Source organism: Orcinus orca, chromosome 18 (assembly GCF_937001465.1).
Source record: "Orcinus orca chromosome 18, mOrcOrc1.1, whole genome shotgun sequence".
Taxonomy (NCBI): domain Eukaryota; kingdom Metazoa; phylum Chordata; class Mammalia; order Artiodactyla; family Delphinidae; genus Orcinus; species Orcinus orca.
This window is the reverse complement of record NC_064576.1, coordinates 40,715,742-40,730,149: the sequence shown is the minus strand read 5'-3', so window position 1 is coordinate 40,730,149 and position 14,408 is coordinate 40,715,742.

Genomic DNA, 14,408 nt, shown 5'->3' with positions numbered 1-14,408 from the left:
TGGGGTCAGTCTGGTGTTCTACGTATATGAAAATTACTGAGAGCTGGTCAAGAGAATGAAGGACTCATGAAAAAGAGTCAACTGTGTGAGGTTCAACCATTGTTCTTCACATTGGCAAACTTTAGGGATTAAGTTTTAATTTTATTTATTTATTTTTGCAGCAATATTTTTTTTTATTGGAGTATAGTTGCTTTACAATGTTGTGTTAGTTTATACTGTACAGCAAAGTGATTCAGCTATAGGTATACATATATACCCTCTTTTTTGGATTTCCTTCCAATTTAGGTCACCACAGAGCATTGGGTAAAGTTCCTTGTGATACAGAGTAGGTTCTCTTTAATTATCTATTTTAAACATAGTATCAGTAGTGTATATATGTCAATCCCAATCTCCCAATTTATCCCACCCCACCTTTCCCACTTGGTATCCATACATTTGTTCTCTACATCTATGTCTCTATTTCTGCTTTGTAAATAAGATCATCTATACCAATTTTTTCAGGTTCCACATATATGCATTAATAAATGATATTTGCTTTCCTCTTTCTTACTTCACTCTGTATGACACTCTCTAGGTCCATCCATGCCACTACAAATGGCCTAATTTCATCCCTTTTATGGCTGAGCAATATTCCATTGTATATATGTACCATTCCTCTGTTGATGGATATTTAGGTAGCTTCCATGTCCTGGCTAATGTAAATAGTGTTGCAAGGAATACTGGGGTGCATGTGTCTTTTTGAATTATGGTTTTCTCTGGGTATATGCCTGGTAGTGGGATTTCTGGGTCAAAGGGTAGTTCTATTTTTAGTTTTTTAAGGAATCTCCATAATGTTCTCCATAGTGTCTGTATCAATTTACATTCCCACCAACAATGTATGAGTGTTCCCTTTTCTCCACACCCTCTCCAGCATTTATTGTTTGTAGATTTTTTGATGATGGCCATTTGGACAGGTGTGAGGTGATACTTCATTGTAGTTTTGATTTGCATTTCTCTAATAATTAGTGATGTTGAGCATCTTTTCATATGTTTTTTGGCCATCTGTATATCTTCTTTGTGGAAATGTCTATTTAGGTCTTCTGCCCATTTTTGGATTTTTTTTTTTTTTTTTTTTGGATATTGAGCTCTATGGGCTGCTTATATATTTTGGAGTTAAAACTTTTGTCAGTTGCTTCGTTTGCAAATACTTTCTCCCATTCTGAGGGTTGTCTTTTCATCTTATTTATGGCTTCTTTTGCTGTGCAAAAGCTTTTACGTTTAATTAGGTCCCATTTGTTTATTTTTGTTTTTATTCTCATTATTCTAGGAGGTGGGTCAAAAAAGACCTTGCCACGATTTATGTCAAAGAGTGTTCTGCCTATGTTCTCCTCAAAGTTTTAATTTTATTTTTTAATGATTAATTTCCATTAAAGTTACCAATAAATTGTCATGTGATTTTGAGCCCCACCCTCACATCCTGCAAAATACTAAACTTGAAAGCCCCCCATTAAACTCTTTCAATACCACAGTTGACATATTCTGTTGAAAAGTTTAGCACATTCACTAAAATATATCTATTCTGGGGGGCTTTCAGGAAAATGTACAGTAAGGTTGTTTTCCCACTCCAGGCAGCAGAAAATTAAACATTGTCTTTAGATTGTATCCACTCTGTCTGGTTATTTATGTATCTGGAAAGGAACACTTAATCTTTAGACTTTATAAAAACATAAAATATTTAGTGAGAAAGAAAAAATCTGTATTTTGGAATGAGAGCTATATAGCCTCATGAAAGACTAGTTCAAAGAATCTGCAATGAAGATTTTATATTAATTACCATTAACTCTTCAATTTAGAATCGTTAGACCATTTAGGCAAATATAACTAAGAACAAATGTTTCAGCTGGTCTTCTTTCATCATTGAAGAACTGTATTTAATTCCTTTTTGCTATTGTGTGGCCCAGGCTGTTTTGCTTTAGCAAGATTTTTTCTTTGAAGCAGGGTACTTAACTGTTTGCCCAACTTCCCATTGTCACCAAAAATAAGTACCAAGGTATGAGGCAATTAAGATAAGCATTAACATTCACTATATTTCCAGTCTGTAAACCTGAAGTTCAACTGAAACATAGTATACAGATAGCTACCTCAGCAATCCTCTGCTATGCAACAAAAACACTGATTACATGTACAATGTCATAGTCCAGGATAATATTTCTTGCCCAGGAAAATCTTGTTGCCTCTCCTGACTCCTACCCTCTCCATCCTTCCTATAATTTAAAAAATCATGTTTTCTTCTAAGTGTCTTGAAAAATATCTATAATTTTCAGCCACCCAGCAATTCCATTTTTATCTACCGAATGGCTGTGGAAACCTCTTATTTTCATTGGTGTATGACTCTCCTTCCAAAGAGCATCTACAAAGCCCTTGTCTTTTCTTTCTCTTTTCCACTTTCTTGTAAAAAATGTTGTCTTTTATCAAGGCAGTAAATTTCCACACATCTAATATCAGAGATCTAGGAAACTTGTTATGAAAAATACAATTGTGGTTTACCTCCTTATATGTCATGCCTGTTCCCCAGAGGCAGCAAATTTCATATCATCTTTTGTTCTATCATTTTATCCATATTTAATTTTTTTTTAATCTTAGATACTGTTTACCTCATTTCTTGATTTTTAAAAATTTTAGATATTATCTATTAAATTCTGTTGATAGATATTTGGGATTTATTTCTCTTATTCTCAGATACCCAGTATACCCCTCATCCTCTCAATATAACTGTAACAAAATTTGGGGTATACTGTTTGCTATTTCCATTAGTATTACTCTTTAATTAATGACTATTACCCACAGCTGAGTTATGTGATATATTAGGATTATATTTTTTCTCTTACACAGTTTTCCTCAAATTAATAGTATTAGTTATTTTTACTTTTTTTTAATTTTTAACTTTTTTATTGAAGTATAGTTGATTTACAATGTTGTGTTAATCTCTGCTGTACAGCAAAGCGACTCCATTATATACATATATAAATTCTTTTCTTATTTTCCATTATGCAGGGGTCCCCAACCCCCAGGCCATGGACCAGTAGTGGTCCACAGCCTGTTAGGAGCCAGACCACACAGCAGAAGGTGAGCAGCAGGCAAGCAAGCAAAGCTTCATCTGCTGCTCCCCATTGCTCCCCATCGCTCGCATTACTTCCTGAACCATCCCCCCACCCCAGTCTGTGGGAAAATTGTCTTCCATGAAACCTGTCCCTGGTGTCAAAAAGGATGGGGACTGCTGCATTATGGTTTATCACAGATTATTGAATATAGTTCCCTTGGTATTCATTAGGACCTTTTTGTTTATCCATTCTAAATGTACTAGTTTGCATCTACCAACACCAAACTCCCAGTCCATCCCTCTTCCTCCCCCCTCACCCTCCTTGGCAACCATAAGTCTGTTCTCTATGTCTATGAGTCTGTTTCTGTTTTGTAGATAGGTTCATCTGTGTCATGTTTTAGATTCCACATATAAGTGATATCATATGACATTTGTCTTTCTCTTTCTGACTTACTTAACTTAGAATGAAAATCTCTAGTTGTAACCATGTTGCTGCAAATGACATTATTTTGTTCTTTTTTATGGCTGAGTAATATTCCATTGTATATATGTGCCATATCTTCTTTACTCATTCATCTGTTGATGGACATTTAGGTTGTTTCCCTGTCTTGGCTATTGTGAACAGTGCAGCTCTGAATATAGGGGTGCATGTATCTTTTTGAATTATAGTTTTGTCTGAGTATATGCCCAGTAGTGGGATTGCTGGGTCACATGGTAGTTCTATTTTTAGTTTTCTAAGGAACCTCCATACTGTTCTCCATAGTGGCTGTATCAATTTACATTCCTACCAACAGTGTAAGAGGGTTCCCTTTTCTCCACTTCTCCAGCATTTATTGCTTGTAGATTTTTTGATGATGGCCATTATGACCGGTGTGAGGTGATATCTCATTGTAGTTTTGATTTGCATTTCTCTAATAATTAGTGATGTTGAGCATCTTTTCATGTGTTTGTTGGCCATCTATATGTCTTCTTGGGAGCAATGTCTATTTAGGTCTTCTGCCCATTTCTAGATTGGGTAGTTTGTTTTTTTGTTGTTAAGTTATATGAGCTGTTTTTATATTTGGGGGATTAAGCCCTTGTCTGTCGCAGCATTTGCAAATATTTTCTCCCATTCTGTAGGTTGTCTTTTCATTTTTTTTTTTATGGTTTCCTTTGCTGTGCAAAAGCTTGTAAGTTTGATTAGGTTCTATTTGTTTATTTTTGGTTTTATTTCTATTTCCTTGGGAGACTGACCTAAGAAAACATTGGTACTGGTATGATTTATGTCAGAGAATATTTTGCCTATGCTCTCTTAATATTAGTTATTTTTAACTGATGATGATTTCTTGGTACCTTTCCCTAATTTATCTCTAAACTCTCCTTCAGAAATAACTATCTCCTTTAAAACAATCAAAAACATCAAAATTTATATTCCTTTTTCTTTTTTTCCTTGGAGAAAGTTTTACTGGAAACTTCCATCCTCTTGCTCCAATGTGAATCATTTCTTGCTTCAGGACTTTTATTCTGGGAGTTTCATTTGTGCCAGTCTCTTTCTCTCAAATTAACAGTTCTCTACAAATGTTTCACATTCCTTGACACTCAGCTCCTATTTAGGAATAAGGCATAAATAATCCCATGAATTGGGGTGCATTAATTGGTGATCATTATCCTCTAATGATCAGGCCTGGGCCCATCAGCCTAGTTGGGAATGTGTAGATCTTTCCTCCTACGTTTCTAGGTCTTCCTCAGAGACAAATTTTCCAGTCTCAAATGACTCCCCCCAGTCTGGAAGCAAGTTCAAGAAGGAGGCCAGGAGTCCCCTGTTAACTATGTAGACTCTCACTTAATCTTGTTATTCTTTTGTAGAGGCCTGTTTCTACATCTCCAGAGAGGAAATTTACAGAATACTCACCAGTGTCTCCTGGCTTTGCAGGATGAATAACAGAATCTTTGATAATTTCTTATGAGACAGCCTTTAAAAAAATCTTCTGATCTGTAACTACAACAGCCCCCGCTTTATTATAACCTACTCCTATTCCCAAGCTCTTGCATGCATAATCTATAGCTTGGCTATCTTTGTGGAAGCTTAGGTGTTAGCTTTCTCAGCTCTGATAAGTTTCATCCACATTCCAAGTGCAAAACTTTTGTTGACATATATATTCTGTCATCTTTAAAACTCTTTTCTTGGTGCTTATGTGCTCTGACTTTTTAAAATCTTTAATTGTTATATTGACAGGGTTTCCAGTTAACGTGGAAACAAAAGCATGTGTTCAACCCACCTGTTTAACTGACTCTCTGATGATTCTTTTTTTTGTTGTTCTCTGATGATTCTTAAATCAATTTCTCATTAGTGAAAATTTCCACCTAATTGTTGTTCTCAGTACACTGCAGTGCTCTTCATTTCTTTCTTATTATAAAGGTATGGAGTTTTCATCTCCTAGGAGGTGGGTAGCACCTCTATGCAGTTTCACTATCTTTAGCACCAAACACCTAGTCAACTGTAAAGTAATCTGGGATTAGCAGTGTTTTACCTGCAACCACCAAAACAGGAAATTTAAGTAAAGCAGAAATTATCCTTTTATGTGCACTAACAGAAAACAATTATTTCTCTCAGTCTATAATGACTTAAACTTGAGTTTAAATATGTAGAACCCATAGACTTTTTTCTTATGGAACTTCTGCTTTCCTAAAACATGCTCTGTTGAATCTCTATTGGAACATATTTTCTTTCAATATGCCCAATTTCCAACTTTCTTTTTCCCTTTGAGAATCTTAGTGTTGCTGCTTTTTAGGAATAATAAGAAATTCATAGAATTATAATGAACCACATAAATGTGTTAACCTAAAACATGGCATCAGAATCACTCCTAAAAAAGTAATGATTATTGCTCAGTATATTATATCACTGAAACTATATGAGGAAAGTACAAATTTCAAGCTCAGTGTTGTGAAGAAAACTAAAACCAAACAAACAAAAATAAAAACTAAGCTGTATAAGTCAAACAGAGGAATTTCCTTTGCTTTGAGCAACTAAGGGATTGGAGTTATAGGAAATGGGGAGAGCTTGGGAAAGGAGCCAGAAACGTTTTGGTTATTTTGTATTAATTTGAGAATAACAAGGTCATAAACTCTAGCACTGAATTCTTGGGAAGGGAAAGGAAAATGGGATCAGGGAAAAGTACAAACAGGTCTTTAATTTTATCATTAGTGTTTTATTTCTTAAAAATAAATCTGAACTAACTTTGTTAAAATGGTAGATATTAGACTATGGTACATATTAGACTATGTAGTCACATAACTATTCATGATGTTTCTTTCTATACCTATATATATGCTTGAAATATTTCATAATTTAAGAAAAGGCAACAACAAAAGAATATGGCCTAGTGCCTCTGAATTGGAAAACCATATCCATATTACAACTTAGAGAATGAGACCTATGGTTAGAAGTTTTTGAATATCAGGCTGATCAGAATTTTCCCAGATCATGGGCCTTAGGTTAGGACTCATCCTAACATTTGTCCAAAGTTGGCCTTCTATCTGAGAGGTAAGTAAGGAGAGAAAGAAACTACGAAAACAGAAAAGAATTCTAGTGGAATTATCATCCACTAGGAAAAAAAAGAAAAAAGAAAAAAGCAGAATTATCAATATATCAGCAGATATTAGAGAAAGGTCAAAAAATGTAATTTTTTTTTTTTTCTCATTGTACCATACTATCCTAGCTAGGCAGATTCCCAGAGTCTGCTATACTTCCCTCATCCCCTCCTTGTGCCTCTATTTTTTAAATTTTGTTTAAACTATAGAGTTGATATAGAGTTGATAACATTATCATTTAATACTATTACTGATTTTCCTGAACTTAATTAAAGATTGGAGGAACTTTTAATTTTTTTTTTTTAACATGGAATCTTTTTTGTCATTTCCCAGTGTTAGTATCTCAGGGAATCCACCTTGAAAATGATGGATTAAACCATTCTCTAAGGTGCATTCAAGGGCTAATATTAGATGATACCGTCATTTCCTTGAAATACTGCTCTTTCCCATGCTGGTGGTGGATGTTCTGTGCAGCTTATTAAAGAGCAGATGCTTAGGTATCCTGCTGTCATCCAGGGAGTAGGTTTATTCTGTAGCAAGTGACACTTCCAGATGGTGAACTGGATGCAGTCTAGCAAGCTGTTGATGAAATGGCTCAGAAAGTGGTGTAAGGCATTTGTGGGCTATGCAAATTTCATTCAAAATTAGATACTAACACAGTGTTTTACACATTCAGTTGTTTTGGAGCTTAATGCCAGGGTTCAGCTTTACCCATTAAGCTCATAAATGTCATGCTTCATCATCAAACCCTATAAGTTTCCTCCATTAGAGTGTTATTAGCTTTTGTAAAGTGTTGTCAGTTCTGTCTTACAAACAAACAATGGCCACATGTAGTATAGTAATAGTTATATGACCTTCTCTTTTAGCTCATTCACATATAGCATTTTATCTACTCTGCAAAGCAAGTTAGACTTTTTATTTCTATTTTTTGTGTATTTTTAAATAAAAGGAATTACTACATATTAACATTTCTTTCCAACTGATTTTTCATTTTAAAATTATCATTCCAAGAATGATAGTGTATCAAATGCACATTGAATTATATAATTTATGTGTGTTAAGGTGTTCACTAGAATAACAGAGGATAGGAAGTATAAAAACTCCTAAACTGAAGAGAAGATTAAATAAGTGAGATTACTATGCCATGCATGAAAGCACATAAAGAATTTATTTTAGAATCTATTTGAGATATTTTAAAATAAATACTGTGGCATTCGCACAGTTCTCTCCTTTCTCCCTACTTGCTTCATAAGAATCATATCCTATAGTTGTCTCCCAGCAATCACTTCCCTAAATGATTTATATCAAGTTATACCCCAGCATTCACTGATTATATTGTTCTAGTTTTCATAAATCCAGCAGGATTCAGATAAAATAAGGTAACTAATTTGATCTGAGAATTTGGCTTAAGAATTTACCTTTATAAATATTATGATCCAGGTATATATTTTCATCCACATGCAAAATGACTTGTTTCCAGATAAATAAATCATGAAAAAATAAGCTCTGCTTCTACACAAAAGAAAATTTGTTCAAAACTTACTAGAACATCTGTATTGGTTAAGTATTACTATATAACAGATCACTCCAAGTATAGCAGCTTAATGCAAGGAATATTTTATTATCTCAGAGTTGGTCAGGATTCTGGTCATGATCTATCTTGATCTCCTGGCTTAGAGTCTCAATAGGATGAAATCAAACTGTTGGCAGGGGCTGCAATCCCACCTTAAGGCTCATGTGTTTTTTGTCCGAGCTTGGTTTGTCTCCACAGAACTGCAGTTGGCTTCCTCCAGGGTTAATGATCCAAGAGAGAGCAAGAGAGAGTACCCAATAGAAAAGCCAGATATTTTTTAACCTAACCTTGGAAGTGACATCCCAACACTTCTCATATTCTATTCCTCAGAAGAGAGTCCACTGGTCCTGCCCACACTCAAGAAGAATGTGTTACACAAGAGCACGGACATCAAAACTACATGGTCCTTGTGGGCAGCCTTAGAGAATGACTACTGTAATATGTTTAATATCTTAAATTATCAAAGTAAATATTATTTTGAGTGATTTTAAGTGTTTTAATACGTAAAATCAGTAGGATGTAATTGAGGCATTCAGGTCTTAAGAACATGAAATCAACACCCAAGAAAGTTTAAAAAAAACAAAATTTCTTGAGGTAATTTTCCATTCCTTATATAAATTGATCTAACTATCATGTTAATAGATAATTGGCCTCACATAAGTAAGTTTACACTTGGAAGATTAGATTGTTCCATCTGTGAGATTTACCTGACTCCAGAGGAAAACGGTTATGCATATAGACGTTATATATGAACATATATCTTTATGGTAAGTCAGAAAAATTCCATTTGATAAAGTACCTTTGTAATTATCCATTACTTTTAATGTTCTGAAGCAAAACAAATAAAATAAATTTAATTATTATAAAACTGTAAGAAGTTAAAGCCTTTATAAACAGGAATATTATAATATTTCATTATAAAATATATTTTTCCTAACAATTTAAAGATTCAAATCAGCATTAACTTATTACACTTCATAATTTTATTTACAATAGAAGAAAACAGTTGTGTTCCTCTGAACAAGAAACAATGATAAGAGATGATAGGAATGAGACAATGAAACAATTTAACCTTCCTCTGATACATAAAATATCAACAACCAGCTGACTACCAGAAAGATGCTTGTCTTTCATTCCTTTCCATCATATTTTCCTTATCAGGTTTAAGATTTCAGCCTAAACTGTAAGTTACACTTTATACCATTCAAAGGGACTAATGTGAAGCTATTCACAAGCAAGAGAAACTTCAGGTAATTTATTATTATATTTTCAGTTTATAAAATCTATGCTATGAAAGAATTCAACTTACAGAATTTAATTTATAAGAAATGTGTAGAAAATATTAGTTGCTTCACAAAGTCATTTTCCAAAATCAATACAGCCTCTCACATTACAGATTGACACTCACCCTTTTTCAAATAATCCTAATTACCATCTCATATCTAAACATTGAAAAAGTAACCTGTTTTAGATCAATATTTCATCATAGCTACTTTTAATGATAACTATCCATATTGCACAGCTTTTGTTTGTTAAGCTGACAGAAAATTAGCTCTGCTTTTTCTTGCTTATGATTTGCACTTGCATGTGAACCAGATGGCAGTAAGAATCAGTTAAAAGAATAATAACCTTAAGCTAGAGAAATTGAGATTATTTGAAACAACATACCATTTCAAAGATATAAAAACACTGATGGTTAAATCCCTTCCCTTTTGCTCTTAGCATGAGCTGTCTAATGCATTTATTTCCATCTACCTTTATCGGAGAATCTGTCCATTAAATTAAACCACGGAAATGCAGGGCAGATGAGTCTTCGTTCAGGGAACTAATAAGCTCACTAAGTCATGAAGAGTACATCAGATGAGCTGTAGTTTTTCACCTTTCTTACACACCTGGGAGGCATTATACAATTTTCCCTCTGAAGGGAACTTTTTTCCTTGTCTAGAGGAAATACTTTTCTTACATAGGCTCTAAATAATGAGCCACTTTAGGTAACTGTGTAGAGGGACTTGTGTAGCAAAAGTACATCACAGGATGTGAGCTGTTAGAAACCCAAGCTTATTACTTTTATGTACCAAATGATGCCACAACTCAAAAATTCCTAAAGCTCTATCTGTTTGGCATGCAATGAGGTAAGTGACAAATAAAGATGTTCTAACATTAGCCTTGCTGTCTCCTTGTCAAGGCCTGTATGAAACAGAAACCTGGCTTTCATAAAAAAATTCTTGTGAGATACTTGCCTGAGCATAGATCCTTGGGGAGATTATAAATATGCCCTTATTGCATGAGAGGTTAGTTTTAATAGATGTTAGATATAGTTAATAAGAAATTTACTCTGAAAATGGATAAAAAGAACATAAGTTGAACTGGTAAATGAGAGGAAGAAGAGATGAAAATTTGACAGCACAAGTTACTTCAAATTACATAGTAATACAATAAATAGAGATATTCAAATATGTATAACTTTATATATCTGCATATATCAAATACTAATACAATAAAAATGGAAGAAATATGTGGAAATAATTTTAATATTTATTATTTTCAAATTGTTCAAATGTACATTTTGATAAATTAGCTATCTATTTCAAATAAGAAATGACTCATAATTCTGAGATTCTGAGGAAATGTGTGTGTGTATTTAAAAAAAGTAAACATTTTCAGGTAAGAACTAAGAAATTGGAATTGCTAAAATGCCTTTTGCTAATGTAATCTGATTTTTGTGACGCTTTTTGAATTAACAGCTTCACATAATTACGTGAAGTAATTCTAACATTTTTCAATAATAAAGCTAGTTGAAATAACTAAAGGGATGGAAAAAGCAATGTATGAATATTTTATTAGCTACCGTTGATGTTTTTTTGCATGAATGGTAGGGTAAATTCTGATAGGATTGAAGAAAGAAGACCAGTAGAAAATCAAACACATTCAACTTCAGTCTGTATATTTCCAGCTTCAGATAACATTTCTTATACGATAATTGACTTCTATTTATTATTTTAAATAATATTTATTTAAAATAAAGCACCTATAAAAAGATATTGATGAATACCATCCTGAATTGAGAGAAAAAGGGTTGAATTGAGTCAACATACATCTGACAGAATTAAAGATCTGGATTTTTTCAAAAGTAACTAGTTTATATTTTCAAAACCAAATTTCAAAATTCTGTAAATGAAAATAGATTTAAAGATGAAAAATTTTTAAATTAGAATTTCATTAAAAGATTTAAAATTTGAAACAAATTGAATTCAGTGGTCCTTAGCACTTTAGTGCAAAGTAAGTAAAAATAAAAATCTTTGTTGTTCATGTTTCAATATTTTAAGATATACATCTTAAATAATGGAATTTTTTAAAGTGTCATTATACCTACCAGTTTATAAAGTAAAATTTAACTATATTAATAGTTGTCCCAGTCTCACATAATAATTCATTTGCCTCCAGGGCAATTATAAAGCACTTTTTAAAATCTTGATCAATATAACATATAGGTGCAACACTCATGGGAAAAATGGCACCAAAATGGGGAAGAAAGAGCTAACTGAATGTCTTCCCTGGGCTCTCAGTAAATCACCACCTATAGAGAAATTGACTTAGTATGGAAGCTTAATCACTGGCTGCTGAGGAGTGAGTGATATATTTACTTAGTCATCAATTACACTTACAGAGAACAAAGAACATTTGGAGTATGTTTTAGTGAATATATCACTTGTCAGTGTGCTCCAGACAATAAAAAACTGTTGGTGACTTTATGAACTTAAACCAGAACCAAGAATACATCTAACCAACTGCTTTAATGGAGTTTAATTCCTCTATTTCAATGGAGATACTTTGAATTTCTTAACATTCACTGTCTCACATAAGAGAAGTTGTTTTCACTTAAAAGAAAAGTGAGGTAGTTATATGGCCATAGTTATACCCTTAATGCTTAAGGACTCACAGATGTAACCAATAAGTGAGATGGAGGAATTGTCAATTTGTATTCATGGAAATTCCAAAATCATTCAGAACAGAATTTAGCAGTTGTAGGCAAGTCCCTTTGAAGTTCAAAATTTCTACATAACCGATTTTTGTCCTATTAAAAATCATGGCAAAGTATTTTCAATATAGCCTCTTAACATATGGAAAAGGTAAATAATAAACTTTGTGCAAAAACTTAAACTGCTGGTTTATATTAGGTGCAGTATAGGCTTAGATACTGATATTACTTTAAAAATTAAATTTTAAAACTCAAAACTCAGTGCTTTAAATAAATAAAACCTATTTTGTTCTCTCTCATCACTGTTTGGAGATGAATGACAGAGTCAGATGACTCTGCTCCAGAAAATAAAAAAGGTCCCAGGTACATTTCACAATTTTGATTTGTCATTGCCAAGGTATCATCCTCATCTGCACTGCTGATTGTAAGTCAATGCTTTTCTATGCTGTAAGCTGTGGAGAGAGGAAAGGTAATTCAAATAAATTTAACAAGTGAGTTGGATGTTCATTCATTTTCACATTCCACGGAAGAAAAAAAATAGTTAAAACTAACTGCAAAGGAGTTTGGAAAATGTCTTGGCAGTCATGTGCCCAGAAAAAATCTACTGTAATGGAAGGATGGATTTGTAACCACAGCAAATAAATGAACCCAAATACATGTGTCCTCCCTTATTCCTGTAAGCAAAGTCATCCCACAACTTGTTGCATCTTGTTCAGTTTAGGATCTTGGGGAAGCACAGTCTTCTCAATCAAGCCCAAATATGACTCTTCGTAATCTGGTAATTTATAAACGAATAGATAATTTTTTTATGTTTAACTTATCCAGTGACTTTTTAATATCAATGACTATATGCATACATATATATCTTTTTTTACCTATGGTAAAATACACAAACATAAAATTTACCATCTTAAACATTTTTAAGCATATACTTCAATAGTATTAAATACATTCAAAATGTTTTGTAATCATAGCCATCATTCACCTCCATAATTCTTTTCATATTGTAAAACATTCATATTGCAAAACTGAAACTATTAAATAGTAACTCTCCTTTGCTCCCTCACTCATTGTTAATAGATAATTTATATGACCACCTCTTACTCAGAATACAACAAAACAAATACCATGGCCAAATAACTGGCTATGGTAGGACAGGCATTTGATTTGTTTTTCTTGGTAATAAAATTTTCTCAAAAAACATGTTTTTATTTTATTTTGTTCCAGTCAGCTTTTTGTTAAAATAACTATGCCCAAAGATTTCCTCTATACATATATTTCAAGACTGCCAATTCTTCTATTTACTGGTTCTGGACTAGGCCAATCCACTCTCCAATGATGTAAATGTAGCTAAATTGAAAATAACCTGGAACAATACAGTTGGATAATAAGGCAACATCTTCAATCTGAGCTTTATTGTGGACTGGCTTCCTATTATGCCTAAAAAGTTTAATTTGGAGGCCATGGAGTTAGGTTACAAGTAGCAATCTCATGTGCTATTTAGGATAAATAAATGCTTTTAGGGTCCAGATTATTGGTTTCTCAGTCAATCGGATTGCTGACTGCAGGCAGACTGCCTCTTTTAGCAGTGCTATATTTTCTTCTGTATAGGATTGCAAAAACTGTCATTTCTTGCCTGATTTCAGCTCTCTTTACTAGTAATTTTGCTAAAACAACAAAGAACAGCCAAACACATCATTCATTTGAATTTTTCTAACAAGTTCCAGTAAAGCTACAGACTTGGTAACATATTGTCTGCTATTGAAATTATCACAGGTGATAGCTTTACAAGTATTCTGCCATGTCCTAACATGAGTCATCATCTTTCCAGCCAGGACACTCATGACATCCCTTTTCACCTTCTTATAACAATGTCACTGCAACATGACTTGGGTTTTTGTTTAATAGCACCTCACATCATTTTCTGTACTAACGAAAGACTCAGTTGATTACAAATGGTGCACAGAATACATAAGTTTAAACAGGATTTATTTGTCTCACACATGCATTGGGAGTGGTTCAAACTTGAAGGCATCATGCCTTTGTTAAGTCCTTCCTCTGACGGAACCCTGGTTCTTTCCATTTTGTTGCCCTTTCTTCCCCTACAGTATTGATTTCATCTGCACAACCAAAAGATGTCATTTTTGGAATTCCCTGGCCATCCAGTGGTTAGGACTCCATGCTCTCACTGCTGAGGGCCCAGG